The sequence below is a fragment of the Vicugna pacos genome, chromosome 2, assembly GCF_048564905.1.
Source record: "Vicugna pacos chromosome 2, VicPac4, whole genome shotgun sequence".
In the NCBI taxonomy this organism is placed as follows: Eukaryota; Metazoa; Chordata; class Mammalia; order Artiodactyla; family Camelidae; genus Vicugna; species Vicugna pacos.
Genome location: NC_132988.1, coordinates 67410381 through 67423113, shown reverse-complemented (window position 1 = coordinate 67423113; position 12733 = coordinate 67410381). Strand labels below are relative to the sequence as shown.

The 12733-nt window shown below is 35.1% G+C and overlaps 1 protein-coding gene across 2 annotated transcripts in view; it reads left to right on the top strand.

Annotated features, from left to right (window-relative positions):
- The window catches only part of LOC102537954 (transmembrane serine protease 11A), a 45120-nt gene that overhangs the window by 13602 nt on the left and 18785 nt on the right, over positions 1-12733 (top strand). The gene's annotated exons all lie outside the window — the stretch shown is intronic.

Here is a 12733-nt window from a genome sequence, read left to right as displayed (position 1 = left end):
GGGAATAAGGGAATCCACATTCTAACAAATGACTGATTCTGATAAACCACTCTTTCTAACTCAGCCACCTTATCTAAAAGTGAGAGAACTGAAGCCAAGGCATCCCAGCCCACTGCTCCCCACTTCCACCACAATAGTACTCAAATGGAAAACTCAACCATACCAGAAGTGATTATTTCTAAAATCACATGCCTCTTTTTCAGTAGGGCCGTATCTTAAGATTTAAAATATGTTTAAAATATATGTGAAAGGAAACACGATCATCAATGTTCATTTTATCTCACAAACATACTAATTAAGATGAAAAACCCAGATCTGTTGTGTAATGCTCAAATGAATTGCTAATAATTTTGTTTAAACTAAAATACAGGAATGCCTCCCAAAAGAAAAAAGTAAACCCAATTGTATAGTAGTTCTGCTCAGGATGCCTGTGAACCCTCGCTCAGAAACAAAGGTCAGGTTAACTTCCTTGAAAAGGAAGCACAAAGCACAGATTTGACTGCAAATGCTATTTTCTAAGGTGCTCTGAATATAAAAGAATGGAGGATATATGTCAATTTATAAATGTTAATTATTGACTTGGGGGAATGAGACTGTAAGACAGAACAAATGTGCATAATTTAATGAGAATTAAAAATATAGATTATAAGCTGCATCTATGGTGTTGCCAGAAATATGTTGCAATGATTTCTCAAGGAATGCCAGAAAAAACTTTGACACATACTCCAGTACCTCTTTTATCCCTTTGATCCTGAGTGACTCCACATAAACTCCATAATATAAAAATAATAACAATAAATTAGTTAATCCATTTTAGCTGAAAAGTTACACAATTTCTTTAACAATGAGGAATATTTGTAATTTATCAGGAAAGTTTGAAATCTGTTTTCTTTATGTTTTACAGCCAACACTGTTGTTTAAGGCTAACTAAGAAATATTTTTACTGAAGTACATGGATGGACAGGAATGCAATAGGTCTTTTAAAAGAAAGAGAAAGAAATGCAGAGGTGAATCTATAACATTATATGTTTGGAGGTGGACTTTGAAGTTTCAGTAAAGTATACATTTCTAGGAGTGAAAGAACCTTAGGTGCAAAGGCTGAGTTAGGCATTGACACATTATCATCATGAGGACGTACAAGGCCCTTCTCTAGCTGTCATTACTTACTTCTTCTCCTTTATTCCCATAACCCACTATCATTCACCTCCCCCTGGCAGGCAACCATTCTGTATTTCACATGTATTCTTTTGTTTGTATTCAGTCTTGCAAAAATGTATTTTGTTGTTTGTGCACAGCACATGCTTTTAACTTATTCTTTGTGTTATAAATTACTTGTTTTAGTCAGTTTGGGCTGCTATAACAAAGTACCATAGTTTAAGTGGCTTACAAATAACAGAAATTTATTTCTCATAGTACTGGAGGCTGGAAGTCTGAAATCAGGCATCATCATGATCAGGTTCATGGCCCAATCACCTCCCAGAGGCCCTACTTCCTAATACCATCACATTGGGGGTTAGAATTTCAACATATGAATTTGGCAGGAAACAAATATTCAGTCTACTATTATCATTTTGCTTCACACTTTTTTACTCAGATCTGTTTTTTAAGCTCTAGCTATGTTGATAAATGTATATTTAATTAATTGCTATTCACTGCTACATGATGAGTTACAATGTCTATCCACCATATTTTACCTCCTGTCTATCATCTCAAGAAATGCTGCACTAAACAGCCTCCTACTTATCCCTGGAAGCAGAATTACTGGGTCATCGGTGTGCATACATTTAATTTGACTAATTGGTGCTGGACTGCTCTTCAAAATGGCTGAATCAGTGTGTACTCCCATCTGCAGTGCATGAGGATTCCTGTGTCCTCAGGTCTTTGTCAGCATTTGGTAATATCTGGCTTTCTAATTTCTGGCAACCTAATAGGCATTACGTTGTATCTTATTCATGATTTAATTTGCATTTTTCTATTGCGTATTTCAATTACTAATGAGTCTTTGCATCATTGGATATACTTGTTAGCCTTTTGGACTTTCATTTCTATAAACTGCCTGTACCTTTCCTTTGCCTTTTTTCTTATTAGACTTGTTTTATTAGCACTGCTTTGCAAGAATTTCCTATATTTTCGAGGTATGAATAGTTTGTTGGTAGTAGACATTGCACTTACCCATTCTATCACTTATTAATCTGGATCATATGCCCTTCATAAAATAACAATTCATAATTTTAAAGCAATCATTAATTTTCTTTGCTTTATGGCTGTGTTTTTAAAGCTTTTTTTAAAGAAGTTATTTCCTCTTTTTAAGTCATAAAATTATTTTCCTGTACTTCCATCCGTTAACTTTTTTATTGAAGTATAATCAGTTTACAATGCTGTATTAGCTTCTATTAACTTTATACTTTTTACCTTTTACACAAGGGTTTTAATGCATCTGAAGTTCACCTCTGAATATGACGTTAGGTAGAAACCCAAGTTTTATTCTCCATATAGTGAGCTAGTTTTCCCGATGTAACTAACTAAACAATCTGTCTTCCCAATATATGGTATGATTATCCAGCTCTTGACACTTCTTGGCACCTGACTCTTACAGTGAGGAGCCACGATCCCTCTCTTCAAACTGTTTCCCATCTCTTTGGAGAGATGAGAGTAACACACATGAAAATGAACAGCATGACATCATATAATTAAGGACTTAATTGTATGTTGAAAACAATAGTGAAGAAGAACTTCCAAGAAAAGGAAGATTAACTAGGGTTCATATGGCCTCAGGAAAGGTTGTGTGTATTTTAGCCCTGTTTAAATGGGACAGGTTTTCCTCTCCCTCCATTCTCCACCAATTTACCTTTACAAGAATTACAGGAGGAGTTCATACCTCATCCTGAACCACTCCTGTTTATTGTTGCTAAAACCCAATTAATAAAACCAGATTCTTCTCTCTGCCCTATGTGGGTGTTAATTAGACAGCCAAGAAGACAGGTTGTAGGTCCTGTTCTTCCTCATAATTTGGGATTTACTGATTTGAATGCAAATAGAGATGCAAAAGTAAAATGAGTTCATGCCCAAACACTGCTGAAATCCATTCCAGTTCATTGAGAAAGTAGCACAAACGTATCTCCCCTTTCATATCATTCTTCAGAGAAGACTCCAGTAACCAGACACCAGTAATTTATAATACTCCCAAATAGGTAGGTCATTATCATTATTATTATAAGTTTGAGTAGGATCACTGACTGAGGGAGTACTTCATTTAGAGAAATGTATTTCAGAAATATTTTTAAATTATATGATCATTACAAATATGAAAGTTATAAACTTGTTACACCATAACATTAGCAAAGTTAACTCAATAAGCACTCAATTAGCTTAGCACACTAAGCACCTTACCTGTATTATTTCAGTTAATCTTCAAAAACAACCTTATGAGTCAAGTACAATTACTATCACAATTTTATAGAGGAGAAAATCATGGTACAGAAAAATTAATTCACCTAAGATCACAGAGTAAACAATATAGTTAGGATTTGAGATTACATGTTCTTAATACATTTTTGCCATCCATAAGAATCATCTGTGTGAACTTAACTTCCCGTCTACCATCTCACAAAATATCAGAAATCAAATAATTATTTATTTCCTGATACATTATTCTCTTTCAGTTACAGTTGATCCTTGAACAACATGAGTTTAAACTGCATAGGCCCATGTAAAATACGGATTTCTTAAAAAATAAATGTGTGCTACAGTACTGTATGATTGGTGGTTGGCTGAATTTGTGGATGCAAAACCAGGGACATGGAGAACCAACTAAAAAGTGATAAGCAGATTTTCACTCCAATCCTCCATAGTGTTCAAGGGTCAACCGTATACTATTAACATGTACCAATGACCACCATCTGAATTAACAATGGCACCAGTTAGGAATTTTCTTAGGGTTATCTCCCAAGCAAAAAAAAAAAACTATTCTCCCTATGTCCAAGGCAGTTCAAAAGTTTATCTTCTTTGTACTCAGAAACACCAGACACAGGGCTTGAAATGATCCTCAAAATGTCCTTGGGACTTGTGTGTCTAGAATCGTAGACACAAAGAACTTGGGAATGGAAAGTGATGCAAGGAGATACTGTAGTTTAGGAATATTCTCTAAAGGAATTAGAAGACACTGATGACTTAGCTCTCTAAAGCAGGAAGGTCTTCTCCTGAGAAAAAGCAGCTGGGTCAAGATAAACTTAAACTTAACAAAGATATTAGACTGTCTATAGTTTGGAGTTGCATAAGATTAAGAGAAGTAAAAGAGACCCAATGCCTGGTGTAATGCTATGACCCTATGCCTGGAAAGGAGATGATATGTGAAAGCTTTGAGAAACAAATAAGCAGAGATTATCATTAGAATTTTGCATTCAGAGGTTAGAAAAATTGGTTGTAGAATGTGACTGAGTTCTTACTTGAGAGCTCAGACTTACATTCATCTTGTAATTGAAGATTAGCATGGCTAAAAGAGAAATATGTGCACCTTCAATCTGTTTAATTTGAATCCTGAAAGAAAAAGCTAATTGATGTATATTTCATGTCTAATCTGCAATATAACACTGCAGAAGGAGGCATTGTTATCCATACTTTATACATAAGGGAAATAAGCCTCTCAAGTTAAGATCCACAGCTAGCAAAGCATGGAAATTTGAAGTCAAATGAGTAACTCCAACATGTGTCTTTCCACTAAATTGTCCTACTTGTCAGGAAGAGACTCAGCTATGCTAGAAAGTTCATTTCTACATCAGTTCTTCTCCCATTTAATTTTTAAATCCATAAAGATCACAAATCTATATACTGTGCTGGATCACTTTTACTTAGCCAACACATTGGGATTACTTATTACATAAAAATGTCTTCATCCTTAATTTCTTCATTTCCTTATATCAGTTTTTTCTGCTTTATTGAAATATAACTGACATATAACATCGTGCAAGTTTAAGGTATAAAACATGAAGATATGATACACTTACATACTGAAAAATGTTTACCACTATAACACCTCCATCATGTCATATGATTACCATTTCTTTTTTTGTGATAAGTGCATTTAATGTCTACTCTCTTAATAACTGTCAAGTACATAACACAGTGTTATTAACTATAGTCATCAAGATGTGCTTTGAATCCCAGAACTTACCCATTTTATAACTATAAGTCTGCACTCTTAGATCAGTATTTCCCCATTTTCCCATCCCCTAGTTTTGGTAACTACCGTTCTACTATCTGTTTCTGCTAGTTCAGCTTTGTAGATTCCACATATAACTGATAAAATAAAGCATCTGTCTTCATCTGTCTGACTTATTTCACTTAGAATAATGATCTCAAAATCCATGTTGTCATAAATGGCAGGATTTCGTTCTTTCTCATGGCTGAGGAATATACAGCTGACCTTTGAAAAACATGGGTTTGAACTTCATGTGTCCACTTATATGTAAATTTTTTCATTAGTAAATACTGTAGTATTACATGATTCAATCCATGGTTGGTTGAATCTGCAGATGCATAACCATGAATACAGAGAAAATGTTTACATGAAGCAACGATGGATACGAAGGGCCAACTATGCATTATATGAGCAAAGAGGATCAGCACTCCCAACCTCAAAACTGTTCAAGGGTCAACTGTAGATACATACACTAATCTTTATCCATTTATTTGTTGACAGACAGATTGTTTCCATATCTTGGCTATTGTGAATAATGCTGCAATGAACACGGGAGTGCAGATATCTTTAAGACCCAATTTCCTTTGGATATATACCCTGAAGTAGAGTTACTGGCTCATACAGTCGTTTTACTTTTGATTTTTTGAGGAAACTCCATACTGTTTTCCATAGTGGCTGGACCAATTTACACGCCCATCCACAGCGTACAGGGTTCGTTTCATCAAAGTCTTGTAGTTTCAGTATTCAGATCTTTCACCTCCTTGGTTAAATTTATCCCTAAGTATCTTACTGTTTCTGATGCTATTATGAATGAGGTTGTTTTCTTTATTTTTTTCAGATATTTTGTTGTTAGTGTATATAAACACAGCTGATTCTGTATGTTCAGCTTTATTGAAATCATTGATTAGTTCCAACAGTTTTTCGGTGGTGTATTTAGGATTTTCTATATATAAAGTCATCACCTGCAGATAAAGATAATTTTACTTCTTCCTTTCTTATTTGGCTGCCTTTTATTTCTTTTTCTTGACTAATTACTCCAGTTAGAACTTCCAGGACCATGTTGAATAAGAATGGTGACAGTGAGCACCCTTGTCTTATTCCTTATAAGATCTTAGAGGGAAAGTTTTCAACCTTTTACTGTTGTTAGATGTAAGCTGTAGGTTTGTCACATACGGACTTTATTATTTTGAGTTATGTTCCTTCTGCATGCAATTTGTTGAGTGTTTTTAACATGAAAGTACCTTGTATTTTGTCAAATGCTTTTTCTGCATCTACTGAAATAATCATATGATTTTTATCTTTCATTCTAGTGATGTGGTGTGTCAAATTTATTGATTTGCATATGTTGAACCACCCCGCATCCCAGAGATAAAGGTCACTTAATTACAGTGTGTGATCATTCTAATGTGCTGTTGAATTTAATTCACTAATATTTTGTTGGGAATTTTTGCATCAGGAATATGGTTCTGCAGTTGTCTTCTTGTAGTGTCCTTACTTGATTTTGGTATCAAAGTAAAGCTGGCCTCACAAAATGAGTTTGGGAGTGTTCCTTTCTCTTTGATTTTTTTAGAAGAGTTTGATAAGGATGTATTAATTCTTGTTCATATGTTTGGTAAAATTCACCAGTGAAACCGTCTAGTCTTGGATTTTTTTATTTTGGGGACGTTTTTGATTACTGATTTAATCTCCTTACTCATTATTGGTCTGCTCAGAATTTCTTTTTCTTCATGATTCAACCTTGATAGATTGTATTTTTCTAGGAATGTATTCATTTCCTCTAGGTTATTCAATTTGTTGGTGTACGGTTGTTCATAGCAGTCTCTTACAATCCTTCATTTTTTTGTGCTATCAATTGTAATATCTACTCTTTCATTTCTAATTTTATTTGAATCTCCTCTGTTTTTTCTTTTAGATAATGTAGCTAAAGTTTTATCAATTTTGTTTATCTTTTCAGAAACACAGCTCTTAGTTTTGTTGATCTTTTCTATTGTTTTTCTGGTCTTTATTTCAATTATTTCTGCTCTTATCTTTGTTATTTCTTTCCTTCTGCTAACCTTGAGCTTAGTTTGTTCTTTTTCTAGTTTTTGAGGGGTAAAGTTAGATTGTTTATTTGACATCTTTCTTTTTCTTCATGTAGGCATGTATCACTATAAACTTCCTTCTTAGCACTATTTTTTTTGCATTCCATAGGTTTTGGTATGTTCTGTTCTATTTTCTTCTGTTTCAAGATTTTTTTTCCTTTTGAGTTCTTCTTTGAACATTGATTGTTTAGGAGTGTGTTGTGTAATTTCCACGTTTGTGAATTTTCCAGCTTTCCTTCTGTTAATAATTTCTAGTTGTATACCACTGTAGTCAGAAAAGATACTTGGTGTGATTTCAATCTTCTTAAATATTTGCTAACATTTGTTCTGTAACCTATCATATAATCTATCCTGGAGGATGTTCTGTGTGTGCTTGAGAAGAACATATATTCTGTTGCTGTTGCGTGAAATATTCTGTATATGTCTGTTAGGTACATTTGATTTAAAGTGTAGTTTAAATTCAACATTTTCCTATTGATTTTCTGTCTGGATGATCTATCCATTGTTGAAAGTGAGGTATCAAAGACCTCCACTATTATTGTATTGTTGTGTATTTCTCCCTTCATATCTGTTAGTATTTGTTTAATATATTTAAGTGCTCTGATACTGGGTGCATATATATTTATGATTGTTATATCTTCTTGATGAATTGACCCCTTTATCATCATATAATGACTTTTTTCGTCTTTTGTTATTTTGGCTGACACTCTCTTTTGTCTATGTCAAATCTTAAGGGGAAAGATAAGAATAGAAACAATTGTCACAGAGAGAGAAAGGAGTCTGAAGGTTATACTTCATATGTATGTCTAGCCTAAACAATCTGTGATTGAAGGAAAGATGTGGATGGATGTTTTCGGAGAAAAGTTTTTAAGAAAAGAAGTAATATGAGCCATCTCTAAACTTCCTAATAAAGTTGTAAAAGTAATACAGTCTCCACTCTGATGGATAACCTATTTAGATTATCATTCATCATTCAGGCATATAAGAAAGACCAAGAGAAATTATTCTCCCTCTCTCTCTGGTAGAATAATTGAAGTTAGAGATTTCAAGGACAACACACCTGGAGAGTCTACTTTCCCTTGCGTCAGGCATTCTGGTTTAAATGTCTTTAGTACAAATTTAAACAGATACATATTAGATATTCTTCTTTTTTAAAAAGGTAATTCAGTATCTAGGTTTTTGTGGTACACTGAAAGTTAATAATTTATCTCTTAAAACCTTCACTGCAAACTTTTTAATTCTATGAATTTACTTTGCCTCTCAGTCTCAGGAATACAGAACAATTTACGATAAGATTATTGAATATATCGCTAATTGCTATATGTGACTAGTTCCTCACAGATGTTTGTCTATTTCTTTCTGATAGTCTTCAAGAAACACTGAGGAAGGACAAGTGCAATCAAATAAATAAGTCTGATAACATCACATAATGTCACAACTGATTTGGTGATATTATTATCTCCTGGCTTAGAGTAATCAGAAAGTCAGACTTCCACTGCACTTCACCCACATACCCACAGACCGCATATGATAGTGGATCCAACTGCCCTCTCCAATAGATACAGCGCTGGGCTCAAAGCTGTGAAAGTTAAAAACAAGAGTTTGGTGAAAACAAAATGGCTGGATTTCCAAGAGACCAATAAGTCTCAAAATCCTGTGAGCACCACCAGTACTCAGATTGGCCATGTTCCATATAAGCTTATGGTAATGATTCACAGCTGACTTCTTGAATCTTGGGTTTTATCAAAAATCTAGATTTTAAATAGTAGATACAGTAACAACTTTTAAAAGTTTCAATAAGAACCATCAAGATTACGGTGCTTATTTTTTGAGGGCAAAGAATATGGGCTGCCTTTGGAGAGGGGCAATCATTATATACTGCTTGCTGCACGTCAGTGGGTAGGAACTCTTAGTGAAAATCTACCTGTATGCTCACCCTGAGATCAACTAACTCACTGCTATGTCACCTCGGGCAAGCCACTTCCTTACTGATATAATAATGCAAATTATCACAGTATTCACTTCAGAGGGTTGATGTGAAAAGCAATAAGATCAAATACAATAGAGTTTGTGCTTGGTGTACAGGCAGCAGACAACATTGTTAACTATTCCCACTGTTGTAACTATTGTAGTCTCACTACAGAGATTACTGAACATATTACTGAACACATCAACAAGGAGAAAAAAATTCCCTTTGAATAATCCATGAGCAGTTTTCTTCTTTCGCTAGGAGCATTAATCTCATTAATTAAGCTCATTAAAATCTCTTATAAAAGTTTCCTGGTAAATGTAAGGCTTTTTAATAAGTAAATTCTCACTTTCTTTTATTAATTCATTCAACAAAAGCATACTCTACTTATTGTAGAGTATGAAAAGATAACTCTCCCTATTCATAAAGGGTTTATAGTTTAGTAGAGGGAATAATATATTTGCATAAATAACTGCATTAAGAAGTAGATTACATAAGAGGAATAAGAACAATTAAGACAAGCAGTGGAAAGATTACTCTGAGGTTTAAGGAATAATTTTAATGTAGGTCTTATCTGAAAAGACCGTGAAGCAGAGTTGTGATTCAGAACTGCAGAGCTAGCAGAGTGGGAGGGGGCTACAGATCAAAGGAATAGCCTGAAAAGGGCAGGTACCCAGGAAAACAAGAGCCATGCCTGAAAACAAAGCTGCCAATCATGCAAGGTAATGGTGGTGTTGATGGGTGAGGGGGATCAGTGACAGACGGGGGGGCCCTCGAACATCTGACTCTACGACCAGAAGCTCAAATGCAATTGTGCTCTAGTCTTTATTTCTACCTTGAGTTCAGCCCTTAGAGTAAAGCAACTTCAATCGAACCTTACATAAGGGTAAAAGTGTGTTGTTGTTGTTTTTTTAAAGAATCTCCTATACCATCCTCTGTATTCTACTCTTACTATAATTAGGAGAAAGCAAGAGGATCTGAATTTTTTTTCTCAGCATGTTTTTGGCTTTAAACGTTTAGTTCTCAGGGGCTCAACTGGTGTGATGTTGGAAGAAACTGCCTTCACGTTCCACTGTCCAATCTTCAGTGGCATATCTCTCTGAAGTTTGTGGCCTCAACCCAGAAACGTCCCAATGCAAATAAAAAGACTGCTGTGAGAGGAGCCAGCTGAGAACCATCTATAGTGAAAGGCGGGCTACGTGTGTGAACAGCGTCAGTCTGGGAATGAAAGCTGAATGGCTGGGCGCGTCTGTTTGTTTGAGTTGAAGGCCTCTCCCTAACTCTTTCATTAAACACCCAACCAACCTTCAATTGCCCTCTTAGAACTTAATCTCAGTGCAACTTCCAGCATTTCAAAATCATCAAACATAAAGAGGTAATATCTTGAAAGAGGGTCTTTCATTCAATGTTAGGAGACTAAGTTCAACTACAAAACTCTACAAATGCCCCCAAATAGGAGGAATGATAGATTTATAAATCACTAACTCCACTAGGTTATGTATAATAAATTTATAACAAGCTGGTACACAGCTTTAAAAAAAAAAGTGTGCTTCGAAATTTCTGAGAATTTAGAATTAGAGTGCTAAAGTACTGGCAGAATGTTTCTGATGAAATAGGCCTTAATCTGCCAGGGAAACATTTCTGAGGGTGTCTCAGGAGAGCTAGTTCATAATTAAACTCCATTCAGCAATAAAGTTGATGTTCATGTTTTCTTTGATTTTTCCTCTGTTGTAAATTCCCTTAATGTAGGAACCCTTTCAGCCAGTCTGTACCCCAGTATTTCTCAAAGTGTTTTCCAAGCTACCTGAATCACTGGGGCCTCACCCCAGGCCCAACCAATGAGGCTTTATAGGGACTGGGTCCTGGAATTTGAATTATAGGGAAGAAATTTCTATACTTCTGTGATTACTGGTTACCTCCACCTAGATTCTGCCTATGTTATTCTTTCAGCTCCTATCTTCCCAGACACCTGAACTATTCAGTGATGGAACTGACACTGGGGCTAGAGACTCTTCTTAGAAGGCATGTTCCCTGACCAGTAATGTCATCCAGAGTCAAAAACTTAATCTAATACTTTCACCAACAAGTCACAAACAGCCAAGGGATCAATTGTGGGTGGAATTTCAGAGGTTAATTACAAGCCAAATTTCTTTAAATGCCCAACCATTATTTACTTTTCTTCCTTTTACTATTGTTCACTTTTCACCCTGTTGTTTTCTGTTAGCCTTTTCTTTTCTTTTGGATTCCCCTCAGGTACTGAATAATAAAACTGGCTGAGGGTATCAGAAGAAAAATGATTAAAACAATGTCACTCTTGCAAAAACATATCTTCCAAAACAATTTCATTTCTGACATATAAACCCCACACTTCTTCAGCCCATTTAAGCTTTCCCTATTTAAATATAAATAAATGTATATTCTGGATACTAGCAAATTCACTATTTTCTCAATACTGTCTTTGATCTAAAGCTCAAAAATATATTACCAAATGTATCTTTAAAAGTTTTACACTTTATCTTCAAGTCAATCAACCATTTATTTTATAACTTATTGTTATAGATTCTATGAAAGAAATTAAAGAAGAAAGTAAAGTGTACATAACATTTAACAAGGAGGTTGTGTGATTGATGAGAAGAGATGGAACTACAGATAGAAGACCTAGGTTTAAGTTTCAGTTTACTAATCCACATGATGCCAGGGACATATTTCACATAATGTCTCCAGGTGTCAGTTTCTTCTTCAAATAAGAATCAAAATAATTCTTGTACCATACAGTTATTGTCAAGTGTTAAGGGGGATCTTCAATATTTTGTTTCCTAATGAATGCCTGATAGTGGCTAAGGAAATCACAACTTGCTCCTTGATCTCTGAAGCAATGTTTCCTTTATTTTTATTTTTTGGGGTCTTTCAAAATGAGATTTGGTTTTCCTGCCCCTTCCTTAGAGTTTTAGGACATGGTTTTTGCATGTCTGGCTCATCTACTATCAAATATGAAGCACAGTGCCTGCATGCACTATTGCCACCAACTGGCACTAGGGGTTACTGCAAGCCAAAATCTGGGTGTGACAGGCCACAGCTTCATGATGCCTTGGCAGGCAATTAAAATTCTGAGCAAATGGACCAAAAACAGTATCATTTCTTCTCCTTCCTTGTTGACATAAACTGAGTAATACAACTTTGACCTAAACCTGCAAAACCACCTTACTCTTTCTTCGTCTCTGACTTACCCTAGGGCTCACAATCAACAACAATTAGAAAATTGTTGGCTCTTTCCTAAATCCCTAATGCCTCTTCCCTCTACTTACAGTCAAAGATCTGCAGAGAATTCTGAGACTTGTAATGCCAGGATGGGGGCTAGGGAGCCCCAAGCAGTTTACTACCAAAATACACCCAGCATTTTACATGTGTTTAATCTTTAAAAGCCTATGAGTAGCGTATCAAAATCTTTGTTTTAGAGGTTAGGAAACTGAGGCTTCAGTTGGTTCA